General features: G+C 44.0%; 1 non-coding gene across 1 annotated transcript; it reads left to right on the forward strand.

Moving 5' to 3' along the window:
* Nucleotides 1–6742: 6742 nt before the first annotated feature.
* On the forward strand, nucleotides 6743–6815 carry TRNAV-UAC. Its single transcript has one exon. It is a non-coding gene; the product is annotated as a tRNA-Val (tRNA).
* Nucleotides 6816–20185: the final 13370 nt, after the last annotated feature.

The raw sequence follows: 20185 nt of genomic DNA on the forward strand, positions 1-20185 counted from the left end.
TGTGGCTTTGGGTGGAGCTTGTGCTAGGCCTCCAACATAGTAGCTCAAGGAGGTTTAGGTCCAATACATTTAGAATCCACTGGTCCATTATAATAAAATCTGAACATGTGGCCCAGAGTTAGTCCTGCGCAAAACGTGCTGTGTGTGCTGGTGCACCCTCTTACTGGATGATGAATCCGGTGGGCAGCAGTTAATTGCAGTCTTCATTGCAGAGCCAATTTGATCGACAAACTGACAAATCTTCTTCACAGTGCTGAGCTTCCTGTTCTTGAGATCATATGCAGCTACTGTCACTTTTGCTCTGAAATCTTATTTGTGCAGAGTCTGGATTCTTATTTTGTCTGCTACCAACACTTTGCTCATGATCACTGTTCCAAAACAAAATGTTTTTAAATAAATTATCTGTAAATTATCAAATACAAATTATTGTCTACAAATTTCTACGTCAATGTGATATCATTAACAATAAACTGGTACCCCATTTGTTTTTCAAATAATGGTAGTGTTACAGTGCAACAAGAAGACACCACACACAGTGGAGATGATCAAAAGGAACAACCGGACACCAGAAGTAATGGTAATCACTTTAATGTTAAACTTTTGACAAGACTCAATTACCGTAGGCCATGTTTTAGCCTCTAGGCCTGGATCAGAAGTCTTAAACTTAACAAAACAAATCCAAATGGAATTAAGTGATGTATTCGTGTCTGCCTATTCATGAACAGTTTGCAATGTAGCTTCAATCTAAATCAGCTGAAAACCTACAACCGTTCAGCGTTCATCAATAAAGAAAGAAATTCACTTGATGCAGACCTAGAAGCCAATGCATAGCTATATCAAGTCTGTTGAAAGTTCCACATTAAAGTGATTACCATTACTTCTGGTGTCCTGTTGTTCCTTTTGGTCATCTCCACTGTGTGTTGTATCTTCTTGAGCTAACAAATGAAAGAACCTCCCTCACCCCAAGAAGTCTACAAAGATTAGGGAAAAGAGATGAAGTCCAACTCCAAACTGAGCAAAAAATGAAAATAATTCTATAATTTAAGAGTATTAAACGGACAAGCCCTCAGTCACACAGCAACCTCTGGAAACTCCAGGGAAAAGCTGTCGCGGGTTTACACCCAGAAAGGTGTTAACTGCGAAACATCCCCGGGCTTGCTCCGGATAATATTTATAGTGCTTAACTAGTGCAAAATGTGCAATGTGTGAAAAAACTCAAATGAAAAAAACACACATTATCATAATAAAGAAGGAATTCATCTCTTACCCCTAAGCTGGGGGCCAAACTGGAAAGTTAGTGTCCAAATCCAACCAAGCTCCTGTAAGAACTTAGCTTCTCCGTGTGTAGTGGAGATGGTGATCCATAAGCAGTAAATGAAGTAAACGTCCAACGGACTCCGTTTCGGGGGTGAACACCCCCTTCCTCAGGAACCGCACTGCTCAATGACTCTCAAGTTCGTGAATGAAGCAGGAAAGAAATGGCACTGGTTTGGAGAGGACGCCCTCTTTTTAACTCGCAGAAACAGAAACAGGTGAAATGAAAAAGTCAGGTGATCAAGCACCTGACCAAGACAGCTTGCAAAGGAACTTGAAACAAATCCTTTAAAGAAACATTCACACTCAGTAAGTATGTTGCCACTCTATATAGTCATTCAGACCCTTAGGGGTTAAAGATTGAAGCTCGAATATCCAAAATTGTTCTCTGTGTTGAAGTTGAGTCAGTCTGTCTCCCTGGAAATCCTCAAAAACTTGCTCCATAACAAACCACCTGAGATCTTGAAAGGAGTGGTCGGCTAGTATGCAATGAGGGACCATGGGAGCAGTCATGGACCCCGTGTGTATACGTGACCTGTGTTCTATGAGACGGGTCCTAATCGGTCTCTGAGTGCGCCCAACATATAGCATGTCACAAGGACACAGAATGACATATATCACCCAGTTGGACCTGCATGTTGTTAACGATTTAAAATTGTAGCACTTTTTAGTTCTCGGGTGCTGCCAACTCTTTCCTTCTAAAGTAGAAGTGCAGATGTCACAAGTTGCACTGCATTTAATGTGTTGAGCTATCACCGTATCGATGTTTCTTGTGGTGTTGCTGGATTAACTGGGATAGCTTGTTGTTGTACCTCCTCCATATAGGGTTCTATTTTTTGTATCTTCTTGAGCAGCATGGAGTGTTACAGTGCTAACACTTTTAAATGCATGAAAATCACTAGGTGGTCACAATAGAGTCTGCAACTTTGCCATGTTTAATTGCATTCCATTGGACACACAAACATATATCGTAAAAACAAATAAAGCTGTAAAATTTTATGTTGAAACTCCAAGGGGTTGCTGAGAAAACAGTAAGAAATTGTAGGGGGGTTACTTTTTTTTTTTTTTTTACCTTACCCTGTATGTGTTTATAATTATTTTTTACAACCCAAAGGGGTTGAGAATATTGAGCATCTTGGGATAAAATAATTCAAATTTATGAAGTGGGTTGAAATTTGGAATGAGGGAAAACCCAGCATAAAATGATACAGATCAGACTGGGTGGTTCCAGAGGAATGAGACCTTCCCCCAAATGACCCAAAGCATTTATAGGATAAAAACAATTCCTGCTTCTGTAATGGAATGAAACTTGGGCAGGTGAGGAAAACTGAGTTTGAAAATAGGTCAAACTGGATCTAGAGTTCCAGGGAAATAATACCCTCCCCCAATAAAATAATGGCCCAAGGCTTCTAAAACATGGAAACTTAGATTATGAAGTGTAAGTTAGAAAAAAGGGCAAGAAAATTTAAGAAGTAGAATTCCCTACTCTTCCAAACCTCTAAACTGCCTCCACAGCCCCAAAACTATTCACTTGTAACTACTCCAACACCCTGTATATTGTCTCCACACCCAAAAAGAGGCCCCCCTTTTATCAAGCCACGTTAGGGGTTTTTTTTTTCCGCTGGCCACTGTGTTAGGCACCTATATTGGCGTGCCTAGCCAATAATTGGCACTTAACATCTCATAATTGACATTAATTGTACTTAATTGAAAGGCATCTAACACGGTTCTATAAAATGTAGGCACCTAGTCCAAAGCATCTATCGAAAAGTGGGCATGGTTAGGGGTGGACCATGATTGTGTTTTCAAGTTAGGCGCCACTGTGCACCTAACTTAAATGCATGGAATTAGGCCAAGAAAACCCTGGAATAAATATGGTGCACCTAAAGTTACAATGCCTAACGCTGCATTAAGTGGTGCTAAGCATGATTTTATACAGTACACTCAACTTTTACAGAATCATGTTTAGCACCACACTAGTCAGTGCTGATTTTTTAGGTGACCTATATAGAATCAAGGCCTAAAACCCATAGGTATAATATGAGCTTTAAAATTTGGCATGTGCTGTCTTAATGTGCGTTAACGGTGCATTAAATGCAAACACTACTTGATGAATTCTCCCCTTAATCTAAAAAAATAAAAACACGATTCCAGCTAAGGACCCTTTATACAAATTCACGGTACCGTAGTAATTCCCACATGGCAAATGCGATGCAGTCTCAGTTCCTATGGGCTGTGTCGCATTTGTTACGCCTTGCTACTGTGTTTTTGTAAAAAGGGCCCTATGTTATTTACCTGGGGCTCAAACATATCTAGAGTCCAGTATAATTCCCCAAACTTTGTCCCATTCAATTTTTGAAGATTTACCAGAACATAAGATGGTATCAACTGGAAGAAGGCCAAATCATAAGACCTTGGATTTTAATCTATTAAGTTTGAAAAGATGTACCCGGGCACAACTATTTATTAGCTCAATATCAGACCAATACCGAACAACCACACACACACAAAAAAAAGACATTGGCATTTAGAATAACTACCGTGTTTCCCCGAAAATAAGATCTACCCTGAAAATAAGCCCTAGTATGATTTTCGGGGTAGGTCTTAATATAAGCCCTACCCCAAAAATAACCCCGGAAGCCTAACCCGAATGTCTCTGGATTCACCGGCAGCAGCGCTTCCCCCTGTCCCTGCCACACAGCCGAACCCCCACTGACCCTCCCATAATCTTATCTTTCCCTCCCACCGCAGAGATCAACATACATCCTTCCTAACAGCAGCGTTGGAAGCATTCTAAACAGGCTGCTTCGCGGCCTTCTCCCGCTGGGGCCTTCCCTGTGCTGCATTGCTGATGACATCATCAGTGATGCGGCAGAGGGAATCACCGGCAGGAGAAGACCATGAAGCAGCCTGATTAGAGTGCTGCCGACGCTGCTGTTAGGAAGGAGGTATGTCGGTCTCTGCGGCGGGAGGGTTGGAGGGGTTCAGATGGGAGGGAGAGATGGAAAGATGGGAGGGTCAGCGGGGGTTTGGCTGTGCAGGGGGGATGGGAGGGAGGTATAGAAAGATGCTTGGTCAAGGGTTCTACTGCATGGAAGGAAGGGAGGGATAGAAGCTGTGCAAGGGTTCTGCTGCATGAGGGATGGGAGGGATAGAAAGAGGCTGTGAAAGGGTTCTGCTACACAGAGGGATGGGAGAGAGGGATAGAAAGATGCTGCAGAGGGAAGGCATAAGGGGATGGGTGAGAGGGGGAGGAAAGATGCTGCACATGTGGGGGAGAGAAAGGAAGGGAGAGCTGATCATTGTACATGAAAAAAATAAGACCTAGTACATTTTTTTGGTCCCAAAATTAATATAAGATACTGTCTTATTTTGGGGAAAACATAGTATATTCCTAACTCAGTTAACATTAGGCTCTGTAGACTCAGATAAATGTTAAAAAGTAGAGGGGACATAAAGAACATATCTGCGATAAAGATAAATTCAATTTTAAAAAACCATCATTTGAACTTAAAAAGAAAGTAGAGAGGAAATGGGAGATCCCTAAAATACCCCACAGGTGGATAGCCAGGTGAAAGAGATTTCCATGTTTTTGAACACAAGTCCTTTTACTACTGCTTCCGATTAATCTGTTCGAGGTGAAATGTAAAAATTCCAAATATCCAGTTTGTTCCTTAACTATTTCAGACCTCCAAGCATGAAATGGGCAACATGGAATGAGTATGAAGATACAAGCAATGAACAGTAGCCAGGCTTGAAGCTTTGCAGAGCGAAACCTGATGTCTAACTTTGCTACCTGGATGTCTCACCACCATCTAAAATTAAACACAGCTTATTTTCCTCCTAAACCCACCTTTTCATTTTCTATTTCTCTGGATAGGGCTCTCATAAGCCCCATCTCATCAGCTCGCAACCTCGGGGTCATCTTTGACTCAGTCTTCTCTTCACATATCCAACAGATCCCCAAAACCTGTTTCTTTCTCTACAAGTTAACTAAAATCTGACCTTTCCTTTCTGAGCACACTGGTAAGACCCTCATCACCTCTCGCCTAGATTACTGCAACCTGCTTCTCGTAGGTCTTCAGCTAAATCCTTTCTCTCCCCTCATGCCTCATATTCGATATGCTCACATTAATCCTTCTCAAGTCACTTCACTGGCTCCACATACAGATCAAAGGCCTCTTATTGACCAACAAATGTATTCACTCTGCAGCTCCTCAGCATCTCTCCTCTCTTGTCTCTCGCTAACCTCCTCCCCAGGAACTCAGTTTATCAGTCTCTCCTGTCTGTACTCTTCTCCTCTACTGCCAACTCTGCCCCTGGAACAAACTGCCTGACATGATACATCAGGTTCCTTCCTTGGCAGTATTCAAATCTATGCTAAAAGCCCACTTTTTTGAAGCTGCTTTTAAGTCCTAACTCCAACCCACTTGTAAAGCACTAAAATATGTGGGTCATTCCCTCTATAGTTCCCTACCTGAGCAGCCTGTTGTAGATTCACCTTTTTATCCTGTCACAATTAGATTATAAAGCCAAGCACAGTACCGGGTAGAGTTTTGGATTCTTGCCCAGAAATAGCTAAGAAGGAAAAATTTTAAAAATTGAAATTGAATCAAGTTGGGCAGACTGAATGGACCATTCGGGTCTTTATCTGCCGTCATCTACTATGTTACTCTGAAAGTCTCTCGAGCAGGTCCTGTCCGTGTCCCGTGTATTAATGCGCAGCGCTACAGAAATGATAAATAGTAGTAGTAACGTCCAATCTGTGCAAACTCGTCTCAGTTCTTTCCAGCTCCACTGCCCGGCAGTTTCTCTTCCGAGGCAGCTCTGCATATCCGTCAGGTCCCTTTCATCCATCTAACAGAAATTGTTAGCGGTCTCTAACTCGCCAAAGCTGTGCTGTATTTCTCCCAGGCATCCTTCTCCTCCATGCGTCTGCTGTGCTGCAATTTTTCTCTTATGCGTCCTTCTCACATCAGTCCCACCATTACACAGATAACCCCAAATAACCCTGCGTGGCTCTAAGGTAGCGCGCACGCGTGTATCCTGGGTACTATTTTATCTTTCGCTTCTGACTTGAGCTTTTTGCAGCTGCCGGCGTGGGAGGGCGGCGCGCGGCTTCTGCTCTTCCTTTCTCTTCCATGCGCGAGCTTTCAGCAGGGAGAAATGCGCGCGGGCTAAACACCACACGACAGCATCGGAGGGGGAGGAGAATGCGGGGGCGGGATGCTCGACGTCAAAACAGTGGTTTGTGACCGCCCCCAGCTTCCGAAGCACATGGATTGGAAGAGAAGGCTGGGTTAAACCAAATTTCTTAAAGCGGAACTCTGGTTAGAAAACACTTTGGAAAAAAAACCCTATTTCCCGGCAGACATCTGTCCCTTTTTAAAGCTATACACAACGCTGGGAGATGACGTTTTCGCAGCACGGTTCCATAGTGTAGCGGTTATCACGTCTGCTTTACACGCAGAAGGTCCTGGGTTCGAGCCCCAGTGGAACCACTTTTTTTTCCCCTCCCCCTCCCCCTCCAGAAGATTGATTATTTCAGCGAATAGTTTAATATTATTTGCCGAGTTTATTTATATAATCCATATATTTGTTTTAAAATACTTTTCACTTAGTCTACCTATATAGGGACTCTCGGCATAACAACTTAAAAGCCAACCAGTTCAGTCAGCTGACAAATACCATTCGGTAGACTAAGGTCTTAGTCAAAATTTAGCTGTTAGGTAGCAACTCAGGTTTTGTCTAAATAATATTCAAAGAGCCATGCTGTTTCACCCAGCACCATTTTCTTTTTCGAACAGAAGCAGCAGATGGAAAATATGCCTGTTGGTTATAAATCTGACCAAGCAGGCCAGGCTCCATAATTTGCTTCAGTGGTGATTTTCTATCAGATCATCAACCTGGAACCTTTTAAAAATTAGGGTGTTCCTGTGCATCTACTTTACACGAACTGGTACTTAGCACAGGATTTACCACATGAGCTTTTTACCACCTACCAAATAGATTTTGGTACAGTAAGTGCTCCCACCATCATTTTTTTTAATGGCTGTGCGTGACCATTCAACAAATGAAAAAAGTTGTTATCACAGCAGTTAAATGGCCTTAATGTGGGGGGAAAAAAACCTGCGCAAGGGCATATAGGGCCACTTCTCTACTGCAGTTAAGTAAAACAGCCCCTAAACTAAATCATTAGTGGCGTAGCGAGGATGAAAGGCGTCCCCCCCTCCCGCTTGCACCCCTACTCTTCCCCATACCTCTTTAACTTCCCTGGCATGAGCAGCATCACCAACTTGCTGCCCGTATTTGCTGATGTCACTTCCTAGGCGCGGGACCTGGAAGTGATGTCAGATGGAGCACTGATGCTGGCGCGAGCAGCAGGTTAGAGTTGCTGCTGTTGCTGGCAAAGAGCTAGAGGTACAGGGGGATGGGGAAGTGAAGGCACACACAGTGGGGGAAAGAGTGGAAAGGAGAGGAGGAGGAGGGGTGCCGGCGCCCCCACTAAGACAGCACCCAGGGTGGACCGCTCTCCCTTACTACACTACTGTAGAGCATTAGGATAATCTGGCTGGTGGCCTCTTCATTTTGTTAGTTTCTGTCTTGAGATATGGCTTCTCACCTCGTATGATATCCTGCAGTTTCTGAGTGGGACGGTTCACCCAGTCATAGCTACTTGACCCACTACTGGATCCTTGAATGTCCTCTTAAGGCTGTAGCCAACTAGGATCCCAGTTTCGGCATCCGTACATGCCTTCATCAGGGGACGAATGGACACTGTCGTGAATGAGGGACTGCAAAAACAGGCAGGGAACTAACAATGGTCACAGCATGATGAATGTGTCTGTGAAGGCAACAGCGCACCTAAAAAGTAGATTGAATAAGTTGGATAATTCTAGATCTCATAGATCTGGCACTGTCATCTAGACATAGGAACATTGAATCACTTACTGTTTTATTGTCCTATGATACTGAGTTTTTGGAAGTCAATTTGGGGACATATTAATAATGTTTTAGAGTCTGCAATCCCTTTGACTTATGAGGTAGTGATTTGTGGAACTGTGTTGCATGTAAAGAATCCCTTAGATAAATATAAAAGGCGACTCTTCTTAATTATAACGGGTACAGTACAGTTGATTACGCGCAACTGGAAAAATTGGGACCATCTTAATTTTACCTTCTGGTGGGCATATTTAAGTTTATTGTATAAATATGAAAAAATAAATGCTTATTTGTCAGGGAACATAAAAATTTTAAAATTAATTTGGGGCCCATTGATGTCTTTTGTAGAATCATTATAGTTTTAACTTTTGTTGATGTATTAATTGCACATCCAGGGGGGATATAAGTTTTTAATGGTCTTCTATTTTATGATTTTTTTCTGGGGTGATGGGAAGGGAGGGGGTAATTTTTGTTAGGATTTGAACTGTTTCTGAATGTTTATAAGTGCTTAATTTTCATCGTTATGACAAGTATGTTATATTGCACTTTTGTAAGAACTGAAAATTTAATAAAGAATAAATTTTAAAAAAGGCTGTAGCTATAGACTAGATTTAGAATAAGAGATCAATGACTCATCATTTTTTACCCCTTTTACAAACTGGAAGATGAGGGAGCATCAGCACTTTCAGGGACAGATAGTAGAAAATATGCATGTGCATGAGTTTTGTAGTGCTGCTCCCTGATCAAGTGCTGGTGAATCTCAATAGGATGCATTCTAAGATGATTTTCATTGTGGTAACGTATTCATATTTCAGTTTTTATGAAATCTCCTCTGGCCCTCTTTGTATGTTATTTAGTGTTTTAGCCCTGAATTTTATTCCAGGCACTTAGGACACTCATAGTAATAAACCTAGCAATGATCCTTTACAAAATAACTTCCAGTTTAAGCAGGAAAATGGGGGAGGGAAGAGAGATAAAAAGTTCTGAAGCAAGAGAGTAAGTTTCTTGTCCCTTGGTCTCCTCTAATTTTGTGGCAACAATAGGAGTGGTGCAAGGGTATTAGATGCCATCACAAAAAAAACCCAAAAAACTCCACCACACATATATATATATATTTTGTATGTAAAAGATGCTTCAGAAGTGGCCATTACTGAACTACATTAGATGTCAGCACTGCAGCTAACAGCTCACTGGCACAGAAACTCAATGAGCATCGGAAGCAGCGCGGGCCATTCAGCGCGGCTCTCTGCGCTAAAAACTGCTAGCACAGTTTGATAGACGAGGCCCTTAGTCCAGCAATTTTCCACTTTTTTCGTTCCATATTTTTCCGATGGATCAAAATAAGTGGAAAATTACTGGACTAAGTGTTAGTTGGGTTGAGAACTTTTCAGCGGCCCCTTGTACCACTATATGCATCTCCATCTTGACACACTACTTGTAAATTCAATAATTTTGTGATCCAACATTTCATAGTCACTTCTTACTATATGATATTTCTAAGTATCCATGCAACTTATACAATTAGAAAGCAAAAAACAAAACACTTATCTGAAACTATGCAGGAGAGCCACTTGCCTTAACTAACACTGGCAAGCCACAATGTAGAGCAGGAATGCAAAGTCAGGTAAATAACCTTTCCCCCCAAAATTTTTCAGTCTTCAAATGTTAATAAAGGGCCATTATTTGTTTCATCAACAACACTTTTCTGTGTTGGTGCAGGCTATTATATTGGCACAGCTAGACTATGTCAATTCGCTTTATATTGGCTTGAGTAAGTGTAACCTAAAAAGGCTACAATTAATTCAAAGAACAGCGGCCAAATTGATTTTTGGACAAAAGGAATATGATCACGTGCCCTCTCTTTTGAGGGCTCTTCATTGGCTCCCTGTTCATTCAAGAATTCAAATCAAATGTGCCACTGTAATATTTAAAATTTTACATGGTATTGTTTCCTCATTAGTCACTGTCTCTTTAAATTGTCTGTGGTCATCAAATTCAAGAAGTTCTCAAAAATATAAACTTGCCTCTCCTTCTTTTAAAGGAATTAAAGTATTAGGTTACATGTCCCGATCTTTTGTATTTTCATTTGCAAAACTTTGGAATGGACTTCCTTTTGATATTAGAACTTCCTTCCTCTGGTCTATGTTGTTGGCAATCTGAATCAGAGGGACTTCACCTTGAGAAAGCTTACCAGCGAAACATGTTGGTGAATGTTTGTCCCCGATCTAGACTACAAGAATGAAGTTAAGTACAAACGAACTTAGTTATAATTATTAAACGAAATATTTATTTAAATATTTAAAAAGTTAAAAATTTAAAAATCTAAAATATATTTAAAAATCAATTTATCTTTAATTAATCTACTTATACAAATATTACTGTTGATCTGATGAAGATTTAACACATAAAGCTTGGAGTAATGAGACTATTTGAATTCTGAGTGGTGTTGCTGAGGATCCTAAAAATTGATGAAGGGTGTTACTCATAGGGTTTATTAAGTATATTTTCCCTATTGCTAGTTAGAAATGCTATTCAGTGCATAAATATTAGCACTGCAACAACTTCAAGAACATGCACAAATCTATGCCAATGTTTTTCTGTTCAAACATGTGCACAGCTTGTGCGACTGTGCACATGTGTCTGTTGTGCTCTCCCTGGTGAATGCACAAGTGTCGCACAGGTCCTATTTGTATATACAGTAATTTGTGTACTGCAATGGTGAGCAAAAATGAGACTTTAGGAAGCTGTGTGCTAAGCCATCAGTGCACAGCTCTAACAAAAACTTTTGGCATCAGCCCATTTGTACCTGAGACAATGGAGGGTTTAAGGCCTTGATTCTATAAAGTCCACCTAAAGTTAGGCGCAACTTAATTGATGATCAATAGGCTTAATCGGTGCTGATATAGGCACTCAACTGGACTTTATTTATTCATTTTTTTATCCTTTCCTCCCATAAGAGCTCAGAACGGGTTACAAGTTTACATACATAATATGGCACCCGGGGTCCATAATTTTTTGACACCCCTCCATGTAAAAAAATATTTTTTGTAATAACCAATAAACTGAATAAATGGTCATAATAGAAACAGGCAGTGAAAATTTTCTTTTATTGAACCTCATATATGTAACCATTATTCCAAACATAACATAACATAAATTATGTCTGAATTGTCATGATATCAGAAGTACATATGGAGTAGTTGCAGGTGATGCTTGGGACAGTTCTGATTGTGTTAGTTCGGTTTTATGTGTTTTTGAATAGAAGGGTTTTTATTTCTTTTTGAAGGTTTTGTAGTCTGTGGTCAAGGTCAATAGGTTGTAGAGTTGGGGGTCGAGTGTTGCAGCTCGAATGGCTAGGAGGTTGTCGAACTGTTTTTTTCTTTTGACGTTTTTGGTTGGAGGGTGTGTGAATGGTGCGTGAGTTCTCCTATGTCTGGTTGAGGTGGATTGAATTATTTAGCTGAAGAAATTAGTTACCCCCCCCCCTTTCCACACACATTAATTTTCTTCCATTTTTGTTCCCATTATAAAAAAAACTCTGATAAGTTCTCAGAAAAAAAATACATTAAAATAAGAAGTGAAAACAAAGGCCCCTACAGATGAGAACATAACATAAGAATAGCCTAACTGGGTGAGACCATGGTCCATCATGCCCAGTAACCCATTCTCATGGAAGCCAATCCAGGTCACTAGTACCTGGTCAAAACCCAAAGAGTAGCAACATTCCATCCTACCGATCCAGGGCAAGCAGATGTTTCCCCCATGTCTTAACAACAGACTATGGACTTTTCCTCCAGGAATTTGTCCAAACCTTTCTTAAAACCAGCTACACTATCTGCTTTTACCATAACTTCTGGCCACTTTATTTTTAAGCTGAGATCTTTCCTTCCAAACAGAGACTTTGCTAGATGTCAAATACAGCACAAGGTAACTTCACACGGACTTAGCTGTGCAGGAAATGTGAATCTCCTCATACACCCACCATATAGTGCAAAAATGTGCACAGGTCTGATTTTTTCTTTCGATCACTACATAGACTAATGCCACACAAGCAGCGCTGTTACAAACATATTCTGTAGGTCAGTGCTAAGGTTAACAAAGTTTCCTTCCTTGGACCAGAAGGAGATACTGACAAACCACTGGAAGAGATCCCAAAACAACTACCCAGGAACAACACCCAAAGACCCACTCAGTGTGTGAACCAGTTGAGTGGAGTGGACTAACTGGGGGGTGGAAATGGGCCCAGAGTTTGCTCAGTAGAATTTCCCAGATCACCTCTTCCTCTCAACACACTGACATGCTGCCACCACCACCACTAGGAACACCTCACCGGGTAGACCAGCAATGTTATAAACTTTATAAAACACATTATTATATTTTCTTATAAAGCACATATTTTAACTGAACTCTCTGACATCCTCAGCCTTGCCATTCACAAAAATAGAAGGAAGAAAAGTTCCCATTTCCTGCTGTCTCATGTCCCCGGCCTATACAATATTTTTTTCTGCAGAGTGCAGACCCTTCAAAAATCTGACCAAATCCTCATTTCACTTGCATTATAAAGTACTGAAGATGTCATCTCTCCCCAATCCCAGGTTCTAAAGTCTAAGACAGTAGCGCAAGCTAGTGCTGCCAGATTCAGGAAAAAAAATTTCAATTCGATTCAGCCTATTGAATTGGTTTATCGATTCGATTTTCCTGCCCAATTGGGTGTTTTTTTCAAACATCCTGGTGGGTTTATTTTATAGCTTTTTCACCCCCCTTTGGCTTCTCCTAACCACACTGGCGCTGTGGTGTAAATAAAATAAAGAAACAAAAAGGACTTTTCCTCTCTCTGTTAAATCCTAGCTCACGTTTGTGGTCTAACACCAGTTCTGGCAGGATACACATTTCAAATCTGACATATTGTAATCACAAAACAGAAAATAAAATTAGTTTTTCTACCTTTTTGTTGTCTGGTTATTTTTCAAATCTTGTTGGTCCAAGGCTCTGGTTGTCTTCTGATAACTTGCTTGCCAGGTTCTCCTTCTTTCTTCTTTCTCCGTGCTAACCATCCATCTGCCATCTCTGTCCTCCCCTTCCGTTTCCCTTCCCTCCCCCGGATGTCTGCCATCTTTCCTTTTTTTGTCTCCCTCCACAGATCCACCTTTTCTTAACTACCCTTTCATCCAGGAGCTCTCCCTCCTTCCCCACCACCCCAGGATTCACCATTTCTCCCTTTCTTTTCCCAACTACCCTCCTAATCAGTATCTCTATCCCCCCCCTCCACACCATCCCTTGTGTCCAACTTCTCTCCCTTTCTGTTCCTTCCCTCCCTAAAACCCATGTCCATCACCTCTCTCTCTCTCCTCTATTTTCAGACCCATTATTTCTTCCAACCCAAAGTCCGGCATATGCACGTCTCTTTGAACCCCTCCCCCTTCCCTCTGTGTACTTCTACACCAGGGCCCCCCCTCCCCTGAAGGCCTGTCTCCCCCTTAAAGGTCTGCATCCCACCCCTGAATGCCTGTCCCCCCTTGAAGGCCTGCCCCCCCCGAAGGCCTGCACCCCCCCTTGAAGGCCTGCATCCCCCTGAAGACCTACACCCCTCTCGAAGGCCTGCCCCCCCGAAGGCCTTTCCCCCCTTGAAGGCCTTTCCCCCCGAAGGCCTGCACCCCCCCAAAGGCCTACACCCCACTCGAAGGCCTGCCCCCCTTGAAGGCCTGCACCCCCCGAAGGCCTGTAGCCCCCTGAAGACCTACACCCCCCTCGAAGGCCTGCCTGCCTGTCCACCCCTTGAAGGCCTGTGCCCTCCCTTGAAGGCCTGTCCTCCCCCCTGAAGGTCTGCCCCCCCCCCGACGGCCTGTAACCCCCCCGAAGGCCTGCCTGTCCCCCCTGAAGGCCTGCCTCCCCTTGAAGGCCTGCACCCCCCGAAGACCTACACCCCCCTCAAAGGCCTGTCCCCCCCTTGAAGGCCTGTCCTCCCCCCCCCGATGGCCTGTCACCCCCCCCGAAGGCCTGCCCGTCCCCCTTGAAGGCCTGTCCTCCCCCCCCTCCACAAGGTCTGCCTGCCCGCCCCACCCTGAAGGCCTGCTGCCTCCCCCCCACTACCTCGAAGGACCGCTCAGCCCCACCACCACCACCAGGAAGCACTGCTCATTCCCCCGGCCTCCCTGCTTCATTTCCCTGGGGAAACAGCCTACAGCAAGATCGCGCGATGCCAGCGATCTTTGCTTGCTTCGGCTGTTTCCTCCGCCGCGGTCCCGCCCCTCCTCTGACATCAGAGGAGGGGCGGGACCGTGGCGGAGGAAACAGCCGAAACAGGCAAAGATCGCTGGCATCGCGATCTTGCTGCAGGCTGTTTCCAGACGCGACACCCGGCGCAGTGGGGGGGGGGGGGAGGACCGGACCGGGAGCACCCCCTCAGGGCTTGGCAGCTGGGGCGGACCGCCCCCCCCCCTTGGTACGCCACTGGTTTGAGTACCTGAATAATTTGTGCTCCACATAGAATTGTAGGATACGCAGAATATACATGACTAGTCTTGAAGCCCGCTACATTAACGGGTGCTAGAATAGATGTCTGTCTGTCTCTCTGGCCCCGTCTGTCATTCTTTTTCTCTGCCTCAGCACTGTGAGGTTCTAGAGAATGACACGGTGACAGAATCCATCACTGCCACTGTCCCCACACATAACCGTGGGAAACCATCCCATGCCATTCTTTAGTGTTTATCTCAACCTTAGTCCTTTTACACCAGCATTCTTCAATGCAAGGCTTGAGGGTCAGTGGTTGTGTCCATTCATACTCTTGATTCTTCCCTCTCTCCTGAAAGAATGCAGATGGTTTATTGCGGTTATCCGCAGGGATGGGGACAAATTCTGTCACTGTGGCATTCTCTAGAACCTCATAGTGCTGAGGCAGAAGTTTTAACCACATCAAATTTGGTACATTTTCAGAGAATAGTTTTGCCCTCAGTTATCCAGCCACTGGTCTGTTTTTCTTCCCCCCAACCTAACTAAAGCCTAACCTTCAAGATCCTCCACGGTATCCTTCCTCCTTTTATCCCTCTATCCTGGAATTCCTCAAATCCAACCTCCACTAGATCCACTCAAAAATTAAAACTATCCTACCCCTCCTTAAAAGGCATCTCCCTTGTTGGTAAACTTGGCTCTTCCCTCCCTTTCAGAATCACTCAGCTCTGGAACAGTCTCCCTTCCCCTCTCCGCAATTTGAGCCCCCTTCTACCATTCCGTAAGCATCTGAAGACCTGGCTCTTCTCCAGAACGTAACCCCGTCCCGCTCCTGGCACTCTCACACCAACCTCTCTTCTCTCATACTTATATAATTCCACTGGAGTTCCGTTCCTTCCCTAACCATGTAAACCGTGTCGAGCTCCATCTGCGGAGATGATGCGGTATATAAACCCAAGATTTAGATTAGATTAGATTAAAGCAAATTAGCTCTGACATTCCTGCATCTGAGGCATAGGACTCCTGCCATTGAAAGGCTATGTTTCAAGAAACAGATTGATCTGACAAAAGTTAACACCAGCCTTTTTGTGAGGGGGGGGAGGGATTGGGGGGAGGTGATCACTTGGGTAACCAAGTCTACTTCTACCTTTGTAGTTACCCTGGAAGACTGTTTATAAGCATCTTAAATAAACTAAAATCCACAGGCAAAGCCAGCATCTCTCTCTGTTAACAGGCCACTTCGGTGTCTTTGTAGAGTGCTAGGAAGCCTCTGTAGCCCTTCAAAATACCGCTGTCAATAATTTGAAGGTGGGCTGTCGAGGACCTCCACAGGGTTCCCTCATGGCAGCGGAAGTGCCTCCAGGTGGGGTACTTGGCCTAATGCGCCTTACCGTCACTCCGTACTTGAGCGCGATGCCCTGCAGCATATCGCCGTCGCTCACCAGTTGCTCCACGTAGTTCTTGGCCAGAGGCACCGTCATGCTAGCCGTACTGCCGTAGGAGCGCATCTTGGTGTGGGCCAGGCTCTGGGAGAGCCCACGCAGACCTCCATCAAGGAAAAACAGCACTACTGGCCGAAGTTTATTTTAAAGTTTAAAGCCGCTGCAGCGGCTCCTCGCACTATCGCTGCCTGCGTCGGAAGCCTTCTCCGACGCAGGTGTGGCTCATAAGAGGGGCTGCCGCAGCGGCTTTAAAATAAACTTCGGCCGGTAGTGCTGTTTTTCCTTGATGGAGGTCTGCGCGAGCAGGGAGGCGGTGTGGGGCCATTTATTTTTAATTTTGAAGGCGGCACGAGCTGAAGCAAGTCGTCTATCTGCAGACCGTCTGCCTTCCGCCGACAGCCGCCTTGCCTCAAAGCCCTCCTCCAGGCAGCCAATGCTCTGCGAGTGCTGGTGTAGCGCATGCGCACTCGTGCCACCACATCCCGACAGATCAGGGAACACGCGGCGCGAGTGCGCATGCGCACTTACCATTTTATTATTATAGATTAAAAAACAAAAATTGTGTTTTAATATTACTTCTAATCTGTTCCTATAAAGGGGGACATATTTCTGTATCATTCTGCCACTTTTTCTTGATCTCCGACCACATTTCTTGATATTTGATGAACTTCTCCCTTTACACCCAATTTAAAAAAAAAAAAAAATCACTTAACTCTGCTACCTCTATGATCAATACATTGCTGATGTTTTTCTTCTTTGCCACTAAGTGGCTGATTCTATAAAGAGCGCCTAACATAATTGACAAAATACCCTCAATAATTGGTTAAAAAAAATTTAATTAGGTGATAGGTGTCCGAGTCTATAAAAGATAAGCCACTATCGCATGGTGTTTAGCAGCACCTAACACCAAAGTGGGTGTTTCTAAGGGCAGAGCATGACTTAGATGCCGCTAAGTGAGATTCTCCAAAAACTTAGGTGCCTGAAATGTAGGTCTTTAAAACCCTAGCCTACATTTCAGGCACCTAAGTTTTTACATAGGTACTGCTAGCTGTGTAATCGACATATGGCTGGTGCCATTTTTCTAAGCACCTGACAATTTAGGCACCATTTATAGAATCAGCCCCTAAGTCTGGTTTTACTTCATTCAGCTTTATATCCTATAAGAGGGAAGAGCAAATACTGCATGCCACAAGATTCCTCTGCCCATCCTATGGTGGTTATCTATAGCCCTATGACTAGAACTTCCAGCTCCCTTCCCCCTGCCTTTCTGAAGGAAGTATCCCAGATTTGCTTTTCCAAAAAATTGGTAGCCTGCTTATCCCTAACCCGAGTAAGGGTGCTGCTTTAAAGGCACTGGGTAGCCAGTTCAAATCTCACTACTCGCCATCTTTTGGGAACACAAAGTGAAGCGAGAAGGCAATATTACTAATGCTTTAATTGCCAAAGCAAGCAGAGGAAGATGACAAAAACTCCCTTGAATGAGTGACATCCTGCAAGCAGTCACACTCTGTAGATGACATCTATTCTTAGCAGTGATCACTATAAATGGGTAGGCTGGATGCCAGTCTGCCATTCTCTAGTGTCTTTTGTGATGGTGCTGTTGGCCACTTTCCTGCCAGCAGTGAAAAGCCACATTATATACCCGGTCCCAGTTTTCATTATGCACACTTCAGTTAAGAGACATTGGTGGACAGCCAAGTGATTGACCTTCCTGTTGCAGTTTGTGACTCAGTCCCCTTGGCCCTCCCTTATGGGCTGTTTCCTCAAACATGAATTGGAACGTCCTCCAGATGTTAGTGTGTTTTTGAGCTGCACTTCTACAGCTACTGGAGAATAACTGAGGGATTAGTGCAGAAAGGCTTGCAGAGAGCTGAGCATGTAGCATCTACTGTAAGCTCATAACTGCATCATGCAGAAAGGTAATGTTATACAAATGTTGTGTGTAGAGAACTTGCATGATAATTAGGGAAAGCCTACCAGGCACATGTGCACAAGGGTTGAGTGGTAAATGTGGCTTCTTGTGTGCATGTCTGAAGAAAACAAAAGGCAGCATCTATCTGCAGCTGGTGTGCACATAACTATTAGCCTTGCAAACTTTTCTTGCACAAAAAAAGCAAACAAGATGCTACAAATTATTAGAAAAGGAATGGTAAATAAGACTAAGAATACTATAATGCCTCTGTATCGCTCTATGGTGTTATCTGGAGATTGATTTTTCCATCAAGTTGGTTTCAGTTTCTCTTTTTCCTGCTTTCCAGTCTTCTGCAAAATCTTCTTCAAGCAATTGCTGTAATTCTTTTCTTCTCTTCTCTCTCCTGTCTTGTTGCATTCCCTCACTACAGCTGTCTCTGACATATTTCCATTCAGCTCTTTCCTCCCTTTTTTTCTATTCAAATTTCACCCCTTCTCCCTCTTCATGTTTCAGTTACCTATCAAATTTCCATCTTCTCTCACTCCCTCTTGTTCTCGTCTATCTTCAGTCTGCTCCCCATTAACATTTTTACTTACTTTAATTACTATCCTCAGCTCATTCATTTTCCTGCCAACCCACTCCCCCACGATGCCACCATTCCCAGCTTCTCCATCCCTGCCTAGCAATTGCCCCTTCTTTCGCCCCTCCCCACCCTCAAAGCCTGAAATCTTGCTGTCCCTTCCACTCCACCCCCAACCAGCATCATCCTCTTTGTTCTTGTTCCTCCATAGTCCAGCATTTCTCCTGCCCCTGAATCCAGCTCCCACTTTTTGCCCTTCCCACTGTTGCATAGCATTTTTTCCTCTCTCTCCGCCACCCTTATGTCCCACACATCTCCTTCTCTCTCACTGTCCACTATCAAATGGTGTACATCAGAGGGTACTGAATGACCCATAAAAAAGTATTCATGAGTAGGTAGAACAGTCTATAGCAGGGGTGTCAAAGTCCCTTCTCGAGGACTGCAATCCAGTCGGGTTTTCAGGATTTCCACAATGAATATGCATGAGATTTATTAGCATACAATGAAATCAGTGCATGCAAATATTTCTCATGCATAGTCATTAGGGAAATCCTGAAAACCCGACTGGATTGCGGCCCTCAAGGAGGGACTTTGACACCCCTGGTCTAGAGCATAACATGGGAATGAGTACCCTGTGCAAATCACTCACAGGAAATGGCTCGAGACACTATGGGAGTTCAAGGCAGCCATTTCCTGTGAGCGATCTGCATCGGGCAGGAGCGTGGGAAGATCGCTCCTGCCTGAAAACCCGTTAGACCACCATGTAAGGCTTAAGGGGGGGGGGGGGGCTTTCAGGGCTTAAAATAGCCAGGGAAAGCGGGGGTTAGGGGCAGAACGGCCCAAATATTATTCGTGGTTTTTTAATATTTGCGGCACGGTTCTGCCCCTAACCCCTGGGAATACGGAGGGGGAAGTGTATTCCTAATGACAAGAGATTTTTTTCTTTGTATTTAATTAGAAGTACCTTCTGTGGGGTCATGGCCCCATAAGCCTTAAGCTGCAACTACAGTTTTCCCCCCCCCCTTATTTTATAACTTCATTCATGACCCCACTCACTGCAGTAACAGAGCTTGGCCAAAAGGCAGTGCATCCCCAAAATCTATATGCACCAGTGGGGGTTAGGTAAATAATCCATGGTAGCATCCCCTGCTTGAGAACCCAAGGCCCAATATTTCCAAAAGGAGGGGTGGAGGGGGATCCAAGTAGCCTTCACTTCCCATTGCACCTGCAATGGGGAAAACGAAGCAAGTTCTAAAAGATGCCAGTCTGTAACCTGGCATAAAATTTCACCTATGACCTACTGTGGAAATTGAGCTTAGGCCCTCTGCATTGCCACCCAGGCTGGCCCTCGCTTTTTCTCTCCCATAAGAAAAAACACTGCAGCTACATGACTCTGGCATTACACATTTGCTTTTCGCTGAGGCTCATGGTTCACTCTGCAGGAGAGCCCCTGGCTCCTCCCGTGTCACCTTCTCTGGAAAAAGCGAAGGTGGGTGTCGTGAGGAACATGCTGTTAACACAGAAGCTGCAAGTGCTAGAAGACTGTGA

The sequence above is a fragment of the Geotrypetes seraphini genome, chromosome 5 (assembly GCF_902459505.1).
Source record: "Geotrypetes seraphini chromosome 5, aGeoSer1.1, whole genome shotgun sequence".
Taxonomy (NCBI): Eukaryota; Metazoa; Chordata; class Amphibia; order Gymnophiona; family Dermophiidae; genus Geotrypetes; species Geotrypetes seraphini.